The sequence below is a fragment of the Scyliorhinus canicula genome, chromosome 19 (genome assembly GCF_902713615.1).
Source record: "Scyliorhinus canicula chromosome 19, sScyCan1.1, whole genome shotgun sequence".
NCBI classification, from domain to species: domain Eukaryota; kingdom Metazoa; phylum Chordata; class Chondrichthyes; order Carcharhiniformes; family Scyliorhinidae; genus Scyliorhinus; species Scyliorhinus canicula.
The window spans coordinates 56,117,398-56,131,681 of record NC_052164.1 but is presented as its reverse complement, the minus strand read 5'-3'; the positions used below and the strand labels follow the sequence as shown (position 1 = coordinate 56,131,681).

Sequence of the window (14,284 nt, the reverse complement as noted above, 5' to 3'; positions counted from 1 at the left end):
ATAGGATGTGGGCATCACTGGTAAGGCCAGCTTTTGTTTCCCATTCTAATTGTCCATGAGCGGAGTGGCTTGTGAAGCCATTCCAGAGGGCAGTAAAAAGTCACATGTAGGCCAGACCAGGTAAGAATGTGTAAAACAGTGGTGGGCAACCTGCTGCTCAGAGGCAACAAATCGTCCATCTGGATTCTGAGTGTGGCAGACAGGATATTGTATTGACTGTTGCCCATGCGCAGAGTTGCCACATTCTGCTGATTTCCGTCCATGCATTTGTTTTCCTGCCAGTTTGACTGAAGTGATTAGTACGTAAAGCGAGGCAAGTAAAGTGAGGTGTGTGCTGATTGCTCAAAACATTGACTGTGAGAGCCATGCGCTCCTTCTGCATTCTAAGGGTTTTGTTTTGACCATTTGGAGTTGATGACTGTTGTAGTAATATATAAATGATTAAGCACTTTCTATAACTCATTATGAAATATTCAATATGTATTAAATATATTTAATCTTATTCATGGGTTCATGGTTCGAGAACAAGTCGGATTTCAATGTTGCGGCCCAATGAGATGAGGGAGGGTCACTCGGGTTGCCCATCAATAAGGGTGGCCGGCAGAGCAAGGTTTAATGTGGAATTGGAGCATAGCACCACGCACGGTATGATGTACAGAGTCATATGATGAGAGAGTCTGGAAGACGCCAGCATGGAACCAGCATTGAGGCCATACCATGAAGATATATATAGTTATGAGTTACCAATAAATCACGGAAATGCAGAAAAATACAGGACAGAAGTGACCCCTAGGCCAATCAAATCTACAACAACACATGAAAAACCTACCAACTAATCCCATTTGCCAAGACTTGGCTCATAACCTTGAATGTTATGACATGCCAAGTGCTCAGCCAGGTACTTTCTGAAGGATGTGAGTTAACTCTCCTCTTCCACCCTCCCAGGCATGGCATTCAGGACTGGCACCACCCTCTGGGTAAAAAAGCTTTTCCTCAAATCCCGCCTAAACCTCAGGCCCCTCAAATTGAACTTGTGTCTCCCCGTGACTGACCCATCATCTCAGGGGAACAGCTCCTCCCTATCCACCCTGTCCGTGCTCCTCATAATCTTGTACATCTCGATCATGTCACCCCTCTGTTCCAACAAAAACAACCCAAGTCCAACCAACCTCTCTTCATAACTTAAATGTTCCATCCCAGGCGACATCCTGCTGAATCTCCTCCAGTGCAATCACATCCTTCCTATAATGTGGTGACCAGAACTGCACACAATATGTCAGTTGTGGCCTTGCCAAAGTTCTATACAACTCCAACATGACCTCCCTGTTTTTGTAAGCTATGCCTCGATTGATAAAAGTGTCCTTTTCACCACCTTATTGACCTGCTCTTCTGTCTTCAGAGATCTATGGACAAAGACTCTAAGGTCCCTTTGTTCCTCTGAACTTCCCAGGGTCAGGCCATTCATTGGCTATTTTCTTGTCAAATTACTCCTTCCAAATTGCTCACACTTTTCAGGATTAAATTCCATCTGTCACTTATCTTCCCATTTGACCATCCCATCGATATCTTCCTGTAATCCAAGACACTCAACCTCACTGTTAACCACCCGGCCAATCTTTGTGTCATCCGCAAACTTACAGATCCTGCCCCTCGCCTAGTCATCTATGTTGTTTATATAAATGACAAACAATAGGGGACCCAGCACAGATCCCTGTGGTATGCCATTGGGCACTGGTTTCCGTCACTTAAGCAGCTGTTTATCATCACCCTCTGTCTCCTACCGCTCAGCCAATTATGAATCTACATTATCATGTTACCATGTATCGCATGTATCCCATGTACATTTGCCTTCTTTATAAGTCTCCCATGTGGGACTTTGTCAAAGATTTTGCTGAAATTTATTTAAACTTCATCACTGCACTATCCTCACTACACGCCTGGTCACATGCTCAAAAAATTCAATTACATTTGTCAGGCATGACCTCCCTCTGACAAAGCCATGCTGACTATCCCTAATCAAACCTTGCCTCTCCAAATGGGGACAGTTTCTCTCCTTCAGCATTTTCTCCAATAGATTCCCAACCATGATTTATATTGAATGATGTGAGCCTCCCGACACCATATAAACTTACCATATGGGAACAGTGAAGGATGGACCTAGAAATCTTGAAGGAATTAAAAAGTAAAGAAACTAAAATTTGACCTTGAGTGAAGTGTACCTAAATTGAAGACTCGGTTGGAAAAAAGAGACTCTGTTGCAGACCTGAAGGCTGAAGGATTCAACCACGACATGGGATCTATTGCCAGACCTGAGCGAGCACAAAGCCAAGGGATAGGTGCCAGATCACAAAAGGCTGGGCAAATTTCATAAAAGGGAAGAAAAGGCTGAAAGGCAGACAAAGTATCCACTGTGCCGATGAAAATAGGAACCTGAGTGCCATAGGATCTAGTCAGATTACTGAATCAGAATCACAGAATAATACAGTGCAGAAGAGATCCTTTCAGCGTTTGCATCTGCACTGATGCATTAAAACACCTGACCTGCCGACCTAATCCCATTTGCCTGCATTTGGCCCAAAGCCTTCAATGTTATGACGTGCCAAGTGCTCATTCAGGTACTTTTTAAAGGATAACAGGCAACCTGTCTCTACCACCCCCAATGAAGTGCATTCCAGACAGTCACCACCCTCTGGATACGAGAGAGGGGGGGGCGGGGGGGGCCGAGGGGGGGGGGCGAGGGGGGGGCCAAGGGGGGGGGGCGAGGCGGGGGGGGGCGGGCCCGAGGCGGGGGGGCCCGAGGCAGGGGGGGCGGGGCTGAGGCAGGGGGGCGGGGCCAAGTCGGGGGGGCCCGAGGCGGGGGGGCCGAGGCGGGGGGGGCGGGCCCGAGGCGGGGGGGCACGAGGCGGGGGGGCCGAGGCGGGGGGGGCTGAGGGGGGGGGGCCGAGGCGGGGGGGGGGGCGAGGCAGGGGGGGCGAGGCGGGGGGGGGCCGAGGCGCGGGGGCGGGGCTGAGGGGGGGTGCGGATGGAGGGTGGACGGAGGGGGGGGCGGCCGGAGGGGGGCCACCAGCATGCGCTGGTTGGCACCGGCCCAACTGCGCATGCGCGGGACCCGAGTCTCTGGCGACTGCCCGAGTTGCCGGTGCCTTGGGCCGGCCCTGCCTGTCCATATACCTCATAATCCTGTATACCTCAATCTAATCATCTCTCAGTCTTCTCTGCTCCTGCGAGAACAACCCAAGCCTATACAACCTCTTTTCATAACTTTTTTTTTTTAAATTTAGATTACCCAATTATTTTTTCCAATTAAGGGGCAATTTAGCGTGGCCAATCCACCTACTCTACACATTTTTGGATTGTGGGGGCGAAACCCACGCAGACACGGGGAGAATATGTTCTTTTCATAACTTAAATGTTACATCCCAGGCAACATTCTGGTGAATCCCCTCTGCACCCCCTCCAATGCAATCAAATTCTTTCTATAGTTTTCACAAAAATAAATCAGAAAAAAGATTAAGACTGCCTTTTAAAATCAGCAGCTATCAGCTTTCCTGAGGGTGGCAAGAAACCTGCAGTAGGTTCCACAGCTGGTACCATAACAGATGGTGACCAAGCTCGAATGGAAAAAAGGAAATCTATAAAACTGAAGACACAGTGTAAAAGTTACCTTCCAGTACATTCCCCCAATTTAAAAGTTCATATTATGGTTGAAAGCTTTTCTTTGAAAGGTCCTTGCAGAGTTAACAAATTGAAAAAAACATTGCCGACGGTGCAACAGGAGGCAGCCAAAATCCTGTCAACACAATGAAGAACAAAGTGAGAAAAAAACAGCAGAGACAGAACCATCTTGAAGAAAAATAAATTAAACAGGAACTCACCTCTTCTAAAAACTGGCTATGGAGAGCAAATTATAACTACTGTACTAGACCAATTAAATTAAAAATAAATCAATAAATTGATTTACCTCTGAGACACCACAAATCAACTGTGTCCCTCTCCTTTGTGAATACTGTTGCCCTTTATGATAATGAGGCTCTATTTATAATATGATGTTATATCCCAACAGCGCCACCAATGCTGCGTGTATTTCTATTTATCTCGGCGAACCACAAGCCTCATATCGGCCAAATGACCACACAACCAGTTAGTCAGTTCAAAAGATGGTTTATTTAAACACACAAGGATTATTTCATAGAATTTACAGTACAGAAGGAGGCCATTCAGCCCATCGAGTCTGCACCGGCTCCTGGAAAGAGCACCGTACCCAAGCCCACACCTCCACCCTATCCTCATAACCCAGTAACCCCACCCAACACGAAGGGCAATTTTGGACACTAAGGGCAATTTATCATGGCCAATCCACCTAACCTGCACATCTTTGGACTGTGGGAGGAAACCGGAGCACCCGGAGGAAACCCACGCACACACGGGGAGGATGTGTAGACTCCGCACAGACAGTGACCCAAGCCGGAATCGAACCTGGGACCCTGGAGCTGTGAAGCAATTGTGCTATCCACAATGCTACCATGCTGCCCCAAATGATTACTTCGACATGCAAACACATTATCTACTATGAGTTAAACTACACCTATCAGCTACAATAACCTATACTTAACTTCAGGGCGACCGGCACTGTGCAAATGGATAAGGCCTTTATCTTGATTTCACATGGCTGGTTCAAAGAAGTGGCTCTGTCTCTGCTGGGGCTCATCCGTCAGGTAGCGACCGTTGGTCTTGAACTTGGCTGGCTGGTTGTTATGCTGCGATTGGTGTGGGCACAGGCTGATCCCAAAAGAGGCAGAACACATGACTGTGTCCCCTTTTATCCCTCTGGGATTTTGCGTTCTTTGGAGCGATTCTTGATCTTGGCCCCAATAGTTCAACAGGGCCCTGATCACTGCCTTTGATTTTGGCCAATAAAGGGGTGGGTGCCTTGGTGGCTGGGCGGGTCCTTAGCGGGCATTGACCTTGGCAGTTGGGCTCTCTGTGTAAAGGGAGTGGCGCCAATCAGTCTGTGGCTGTACCGGTTTCTTGATTGGAGTCCTATTGTTCTGGGGAACGGGCCATTAAAATGCAAACGAGCACGGGTTTCAATCAGGTCTAGCTACCTGCGTTTAAAATACACAGAATCTCTAACGAGTCACTATAAAACATTTCACTGTTAAACATTTAACTTATCCGTACCGTTGATTACTAACTAACACTATTGAAGCTACTCTCATGCTGCTGGCGAATGTCAAAAAGAACTTATGTACAGTACAAAAATTTTAAAACAGCAGCTGATGGAAGGGCAATTATGATGCCATTAGACATAAGAACACAAGAACATAAGAACTAGGAGCAGGAGTAGGCCATCTGGCCCCTCGAGCCTGCTCCGCCATTCAATTAGATCATGGCTGATCTTTTGTGGACTCAGCTCCACTTTCCGGCCCGAACACTATAACCCTTAATCCCTTTATTCTTCAAAAAACTATCTATCTTTACCTTAAAAACATGTAATGAAGGAGCCTCAACTGCTTCACTGGGCAAGGAATTCCATAGATTCACAACCCTTTGGGTGAAGAAGTTCCTCTTAAACTCAGTCCTAAATCTACTTCCCCTTATTTTGAGGCTATGTCCCCTAGTTCTGCTTTCACCCGCCAGTGGAAACAACCTGCCCTCATCTATCCTATCTATTCCCTTCATAATTTTAAATGTTTCTATAAGATCCCCCCTCATCCTTCTAAATTCCAACGACTACAGTCCCAGTCTACTCAACCTCTCCTCATAATCCAACCCCTTCAGCTCTGGGATTAACCTAGTGAATCTCCTCTGCACACCCTCCAGCGCCAGTACGTCCTTTCTCAAGTAAGGAGACCAAAACTGAACACAATACTCCAGGTGTGGCCGCACTAACACCTTATACAATTGCAACATAACCTCCCTAGTCTTAAACTCCATCCCTCTAGCAATGAAGGACAAAATTCCATTTGCCTTCTTAATCACCTGTTGCACTTGTAAACCAACCTTCTGTGACTTATGCACTAGCACACCCAAGTCTCTCTGAACAGCGGCATGCTTTAATATTTTATTGTTTAAATAATAATCCCGTTTGCTGTTATTCCAACCAAAATGGATAACCTCACATTTGTCAACATTGTATTCCATCTGCCAGACCCGAGCCCATTCATTTAACCTATCCAAATTCCTCTGCAGACTTCCAGTATCGTCTGCACTTTTCGCTTTACCACTCATCTTAGTGTCATCTGCAAACTTGGACACATTGCCCTTGGTCCCCAACTCCAAATCATCTATGTAAATTGTGAACAATTGTGGGCCCAACACGGAACCCTGAGGGACACCACTAGCTATGGATTGCCAACCAGAGAAACACCCATTTATCCCAACTCTTTGCTTTCTATTAATTAACCAATCCTCTATCCATGCTACTACTTTACCCTTAATGCCATGCATCTTTATCTTATGCAGCAACCTTTTGTGTGGCACCTTGTCAAAGGCTTTCTGGAAATCCAGATATACCACATCCATCGGCTCCCCGTTATCTACTGCACTGGTAATGTCCTCAAAAAATTCCACTAAATTAGTTAGGCATGACCTGCCTTTTACGAACCCATGCTGCGTCTGCCCAATGGGACAATTTCTATCCAGATGCCTCGCAATTTCTTCCTTGATGATAGATTCCAGCATCTTCCCTATTACCGAAGTTAAGCTCACTGGCCTATAATTTCCTGCTTTCTGCCTACCTCCTTTTTTAAACAGTGGCGTCACGTTTGCTAATTTCCAATCCACCGGGACCACCCCAGAGTCTAGTGAATTTCGGTAAATTATCACTAGTGCATCTGCAATTTCCCTAGCCATCTCTTTTAGCACTCTGGGATGCATTCCATCAGGGCCAGGAGACTTGTCTACCTTTAGCCCCATTAGCTTGCCCATCACTCCCTCCTTAGTGATAACAATCCTCTCAAGGTCCTCACCTGTCATAGCCTCATTTCTATCAGTCGCTGGCATGTTATTTGTGTCTTCCACTGTGAAGACCGACCCAAAAAACCTGTTCAGTTCCTCAGCCATTTCCTCATTTCCCATTATTAAAACTCCCTTCTCATCCTCTAAAGGACCAATATTTACCCTAGCCACTCTTTTTTGTCTTATATATTTGTAAAAACGTTTACTGTCTGTTTTTATATTCTGAGCAAGTTTACTCTCATACTCTATCTTACTCTTCTTTATAGCTTTTTTAGTAGCTTTCTGTTGCCCCCTAAAGATTTCCCAGTCCTCTAATCTCCCAGCAATCTTTGCCACTTTATATGCTTTTTCCTTCAATTTGATACTCTCCCTTATTTCCTTAGATATCCACGGTCGATTTTCCCTCTTTCTTCCGTCCTTCCTTTTTGTTGGTATAAACCTTTGCTGATCACTGTGAAAAATCGCTTGGAAGGTTCTCCACTGTTCCTCAACTGTTCCACCATAAAGTCTTAGCTCCCAGTCTACCTTAGCTAGTTCTTCTCTCATCCCCTTGTAATCTCCTTTGTTTAAACACAAAACGCTAGTATTTGATTTTACTTTCTCACCCTCCATCTGTATTTTAAATTCCACCATATTGTGATCGCTCCTTCCGAGAGGATCCCTAACTATGAGATCATGAATCAATCCTGTCTCATTACACAGGACAAGATCTAGGACCACTTGTTCCCTCATAGGTTCCATTACATACTGTTCTAGGAAACTATCGCGTATACATTCTATAAACTCCTCCTCACGGTTGCCTTGACCGACCTGGTTAAACCAATCGATATGTAGATTAAAATCCCCCATGATAACTGCTGTACCATTTCTACATGCATCAGTTATTTCTTTGTTTATTGCCTGCCCCACCATCTCTTTACTATTTGGTGGCCGATAGACTACTCCTATCAGTGACTTTTTCGCCTTACTATTCCTGATTTCCACCCAAATGGATTCAACCTTATCCTCCATAGCACCGATGTCATCCCTTACTATTGCCCGGATGTCATCCTTAAATAACAGAGCAACACCACCTCCCTTACCATCCACTCTGTCCTTCCGAATAGTTTGATACCCTCGGATATTTAACTTCCAGTCGTGACCATCCTTTAACCATGTTTCAGTAATGGCCACTAAATCATAGTCAACAGCAGGGTTCTGAGGAATGTGGAGGAACAGAGACATCTTGGGGTTCATGTCCACAGATCTCTGAAGGCTGCCACTCAAGTGGATAGAGCCGTGAAGAAGGCCTATAGTGTGTTAGCGTTTATTAACAGGGGGCTTGAGTTTATGAGCCGTGGGGTTATGCTGCAACTGTACATGATTCTGGTGAGACCACATTTGGAGTATTGTGTACAGTTCTGGTCACCTCACTATAGGAAGGATGTGGAAGCATTGGAAAGGGTGCAAAGGAGATTTACCAGGATGCTGCCTGGTTTACAGGATAGGTCTTATGAGGAAAGGTTGAGGGAGCTAGGGCTTTTCTCTTTGGAGCGGAGGAGGATGAGAGGTGACTTAATAAAGGTTTATAAGATGATGAGGGGGATAGATAGAGTGGACGTTCAGAGACTATTTCCTCAGCTGGTGGGGGAGAGTCTGGTTGGGTCGGAGGAGTCAGGGGTCAGAGGAGTAGTTAGGTGATGGGGGAATAGTTAGATCAGGTTGAGGGGGGAAGATTATGTAGTCGGGGGGGGGGGGGGGTGCGGTTCAGGAGACGTGGTAGGGGTCATTTGTGTAGCTACCCAGAGACGCGACTAGGCTTTTTCCTGTCAAGAATTTCCTGGATAACTGCCCAGGTAAGTAAGTGTGGTGCCACCAGGTGCTGTATGCTGGAAGGTGGTATTTCCCTCCATATTATTCTCCAATTTCTGGACAGAGTTTCCCCGACCAAGATGGCCACAGGAAGTCATATGACAGACTTATGAGGAATCAGTGTAATGAGAATCAGCAGTGCAGCCTGATAAGACTATACATGCAGAGTACTGAGTCCTGTGAGAGGAGAAGTTCACTGGATGAATCAGAGGAGGTTGCCTTGGGACCGAAGAGTTTGTTATGTCTGGAACTGTGTGTAAAGTGTGGCTTAAGGAAGAGTTTTTGTTTCCTTTACCTGTTTTGGTGAGTGTCCGAAGACCTGTAAATAAACATTCACATTTATACCATTCCTGGGTAACACAGTGGCACTGTGGTTAGCATTGTTGACTCACAGCAAAAGGGACCCCGGTTCAATTCCAAAGTTAGGTGACTGTCTGTGTGGAGTCTGCACATTCTCCCCATGTCTGCGTGGGTTTATTCCGGGTGCTCCGGTTTCCTTCCACAGTCCATAGATATGTAGCATAGGTGGATTGACCATGCTAAATTCCCCCAAGGTGTCAAAAAGTTAGGTGGGATTATGGGGTTATTGGGATAGTGGTGGGAGTGGGTCTGGGTAGAGTGCTCTTTTGGAGGGCCGGTGTAGACTTGATGGGTTGAATGACCTCCTTCTGTGTAGTGGGGATTCTATGACAACTGTGAGTTATTGAGCTGAGGGAGCTGCACTCCACCTATTGCAATCTACATCACTTGCGGCTGGGGAATCTGGGGATCCTGGGGAACAGGAAAATTGCCCATTGGAAGTTCAAACTCCCACTCCCCCTCCCTATCCCCATAACCTAACCAGTGCATCCCTGGACACTAAGGGACAATTTAGCATATCCAGTCCACCTAACCTGCAAATCTTTGGAGGAAACTGGAGCAGCCAGAGGAAACCCATGCAAACACGGGGAGAAAGTGCACACAGTCAACCAAGGCCGGAATTGAACTACTGTGCCACCGTGCCACCCCTAAAAACGTATTTTTTGTATATGTATAAAAGGAATCTTTTTAAATTGTAGAATACAGTCCAGGGCTTTTTATTTTGGCTACAATATGCTGCCCATTTATCAGAGAGGGGTTTCTGGCCACAATCCGTTCCGTCAGCTAGACCAGTGTTTTTCAACCTCTTTTGTCCTTCGCCACCCAAGCTGGCCGACCTTCGCGCCTCACACCTGTGAACCTTCGCCAAGTTGGCCAATCTTGGCGGCCCAGACAGTCTGAACTTGTCCGTACACCATCATTTTCACTTGCCTTGATTGTGAAAGGCGAGCCTGCTTAGTCCTCACAATCTCACTTGCTTTGATATTCAATCATTTCTGATAATGACTTCAGCTGATGTTTTAAGATCTCCCTGCATCCGTTGAAAAAAATAGAGGTTTGTCCTCAAACTCGCCTTAAATGTCTTTAAAGTTTTGAGGGTTTTAAACTTTCATTTGCCAGTACTTCCCTGCATAAAACACACATGAACTTGGAATCCTGATTTGCAGTGGCACAATTAATAACTCACATCTCAAGTGATCATCTTTATGCTGCTTTGTTCCTGTTTTCAACTTCTTCTTCATGGGTTGTTCACCTGAGGCCTGGAGTTCACACCAGCCCTGCTGGCAGCTGAAAAATGGAGGATCCTCCCTTGCACCTGGAGCAAGTGATGTCAAGCATGGCCTGCTCTCCACCACCGCTCCAGGCAGGAAGACCACTGCGATTGAAAATAAAAGGTCTGCTCCTGGGTCAGTGCGCTGACATCAGGAGGAGGCGTTCTGCCTCGCTGGGCTCTGGAGCTGCGCACTACTGAGGGGGCACCATAAGACAAAGGAGCAGAATTAGGCCACTCGGTCCATCGAGTCTGCTCCGCCATTCAATCATGGCTGATATTTTCGCATCCACATTCCCCTACCTTCTCCCCATAACCCCATATCTCCTTATTAATCAAGAACCTATCTATCTCTGTCTTAAAGACATTCAGTGATTTGGCCTCCACAGCCTTCTGTGGCAAAGAGTTCCACAGATTCACCACCCTCTGGCTGAAGAAAATCTTGCACTTTTCCCCTTACTTCCTTTTGTTTCTGTCCCTGTTTTACTACCTTCCAACTTCCTGCATTGGTTCCCATCCCCCTGCCACATTAGTTTAAACCCTCCCCAACAGCTCTAGAAAACACCCCCCCTAGGACATCGGTTCCAGTCCTGCCCAAGTGCAGACCGTCCGGTTTGTACTGGTCCCACCTCCCCCAGAACCGGTCCCAATGCCCCAGGAATTTGAATCCCTCCCTCTTGCACCATCTCTCGAGCCACGCATTCATCCTATCTATCCTGACATTCCTACTCTGACTAGCTCGTGGCACTGGTAGCAATCCTGAGATTACTACCTTTGAGGTCCTACTTTTTAGTTTAACTCCTAACTCCCTGAATTCCGCTTGTAGGACCTCATCCCGTTTTTTACCTATATCGTTGGTGCCTATGTGCACCACGACAGCTGGCTGTTCACCCTCCCCCCCAAGAATGTCCTGCAGCCACTCTGAGACATCCTTGACCCTTGCACCAGGGAGGCAACATACCATCCTGGAGTCTCGATTGCGTCCACAGAACCGCCTGTCTATTCCCCTTACGATCGAGTCCCCTATCACTATAGCCCTGCCATTTTTCTTCCTGCCCTGCTGTGCAGCAGAGCCAGCCACGGTGCCATGAACCTGGCTGCTGCTGCCTTCCCCTGGTGAGCCATCTCCCTCAACAGTATCCAAAGCGGTATATCTGTTTTGCAGGGAGATGACCGCAGGGGACACCTGCACTGCCTTCCTACTCTTGCTCTTTTTTTTGGTCACCCATTTTCTATCTCCCTCAGTAACCTTCACCTGCGGTGTGACCAACTCGCTAAACGTGCTATCCACGACCTCCTCAGCATCGCGGATGCTCCAAAGTGAGTCCATCCGCAGCTCCAGAGCCGTCAAGCGGTCTAACAAGAGCTGCAACTGAACACACTTCTTGCACGTGAAGGAGCCAGGGACAGTGGACGTGTCCCTGAGCTCCCACATCGCACACGAGGAGCATGACACGGGTCTGGGATCTCCTGCCATGTCTTAAACCCTTGGTAAACTTAAACAACTAGAATTTCAAAATAAAAAATAAATAAGTTAGACAATGAAAAGAAAAAGAGAGACTACTTACCAGTCACTTACCAGGGTTAAAAAAGCACCTCCTCACACTCTGCACCGAATTACCTCACTGCACCAAATTACCAAGTTTCAATCTCCCACTCTGTATGAGTCTCACTCCGGATGAGTCTCCTGGAAAAGTGCTAGGATGTGTAGGTTGGAGAAGTAGGCTGCAAGGGTTGGGCACACTGGATATGTGGAGCTTGTTCAAGGAACAGCTATTGCATGTTCTTGATAAGTACGTACCAGTCAGGCAGGGAGGAAGGGGTCGAGCGAGGGAACCGTGGTTTACCAAAGAAGTGGAATCTCTTGTTAAGAGGAAGAAGGAGGCCTATGTGAAGATGAGGCATGAAGTTTCAGTTGGGGCGCTTGATAGTTACAAGGAAGCGAGGAAGGATCTAAAGAGAGAGCTGAGACGAGCAAGGAGGGGACATGAGAAGTCTTTGGCAGGTAGGATCAAGGAAAACCCAAAAGCTTTCTATAGGTATGTCAGGAATAAAAGAATGACTAGGGTAAGAGTAGGGCCAGTCAAGGACAGTGGTGGGAAGTTGTGTGTGGAAGCTGAGGACATAAACGAGATACTAAATGAATACTTTTCGTCAGTATTCACTCAAGAAAAAGATAATATTGTGGAGGAGAATGCTGAGACCCAGGCTATTAGAATAGATGGCATTGAGGTGCGTAGGGAAGAAGTGTTGGTAATTCTGGACAAGGTGAAAATAGATAAGTCCCCGGGGCCTGATGGGATTTATCCTAGGATTCTCTGGGAAGCCAGGGAAGAGATTGCTGAACCTTTGGCTTTGATTTTTATGTCATCATTGGCTACAGGAATAGTGCCAGAGGACTGGAGGATAGCAAATGTGGTCCCTTTGTTCAAGAAGGGGAGTAGAGATAACCCCGGTAACTATAGGCCGGTGAGCCTAACGTCTGTGGTGGGTAAAGTCTTGGAGAGGATTATAAAAGATACGATTTATAATCATCTAGATAGGAATAATATGATTAGGGATAGTCAGCATGGTTTTGTGAAGGGTAGGTCATGCCTCACAAACCTTATCGAGTTCTTTGAGAAGGTGACTGAACAGGTAGACGAGGGTAGAGCAGTTGATGTGGTGTATATGGATTTCAGTAAAGCGTTTGATAAGGTTCCCCACGGTCGGCTATTGCAGAAAATACGGAGGCTGGGGATTGAGGGTGATTTAGAGATGTGGATCAGAAATTGGCTAGTTGAAAGAAGACAGAGAGTGGTAGTTGATGGGAAATGTTCAGAATGGAGTTCAGTTACGAGTGGCGTACCACAAGGATTTGTTCTGGGGCCATCTGGGGCTGTTTGTCATTTTTATAAATGACCTAGAGGAGGGCGCAGAAGGATGGGTGAGTAAATTTGCAGACGACACTAAAGTCGGTGGAGTTGTAGACAGTGCGGAAGGATGTTGCAGGTTACAGAGGGACATAGATAAGCTGCAGAGCTGGGCTGAGAGGTGGCAAATGGAGTTTAATGTGGAGAAGTGTGAGGTGATTCACTTTGGAAAGAATAACAGGAATGCGGAATATTTGGCTAATGGTAAAATTCTTGGTAGTGTGGATGAGCAGAGGGATCTCGGTGTCCATGTACATAGATCCCTGAAAGTTGCCACCCAGGTTGATAGGGTTGTGAAGAAGGCCTATGGTGTGTTGGCCTTTATTGGTAGAGGGATTGAGTTCCGGAGCCATGAGGTCATGTTGCAGTTGTACAAAACTCTAGTACGGCCGCATTTGGAGTATTGCGTACAGTTCTGGTCGCCTCATTATAGGAAGGACGTGGAAGCTTTGGAACGGGTGCAGAGGAGATTTACCAGGATGTTGCCTGGTATGGAGGGAAAATCTTATGAGGAAAGGCTGATGGACTTGAGGTTGTTTTCGTTAGAGAGAAGAAGATTAAGAGGTGACTTAATAGAGGCATACAAAATGATCAGAGGGTTAGATAGGGTGGACAGCAAGAGCCTTCTCGCGCGGATGGAGGTGGCTAGCATGAGGGGACATAGCCTTAAATTGAGGGGTAATAGATATAGGACAGAGGTCAGATTGACTACTGCACTACTGTCTGTGCGGAGTCTGCACGTTCTCTCCGAGTCTGTGTGGGTTTCCTCCGGGTGCTCCGGTTTCCTCCCACAGTCCAAAGATGTGCGGGTTAGGTGGATTGGCCATGCTAAATTGCCCTTAATGTCCAAAAAAGGTCACGTGGGGGTTACTGGGTTACGGGGATAGGGTAGATACATGGGCTTTAGTAGGGTGCTCTTTGTACGGCCGGT

The 14,284-nt window shown here is 46.7% G+C and overlaps 1 protein-coding gene across 7 annotated transcripts in view; it reads left to right on the top strand.

Moving 5' to 3' along the window:
* Positions 1-14,284, top strand: part of tespa1 (thymocyte expressed, positive selection associated 1) — a 146,994-nt gene that overhangs the window by 47,166 nt on the left and 85,544 nt on the right. The window lies entirely within an intron of this gene.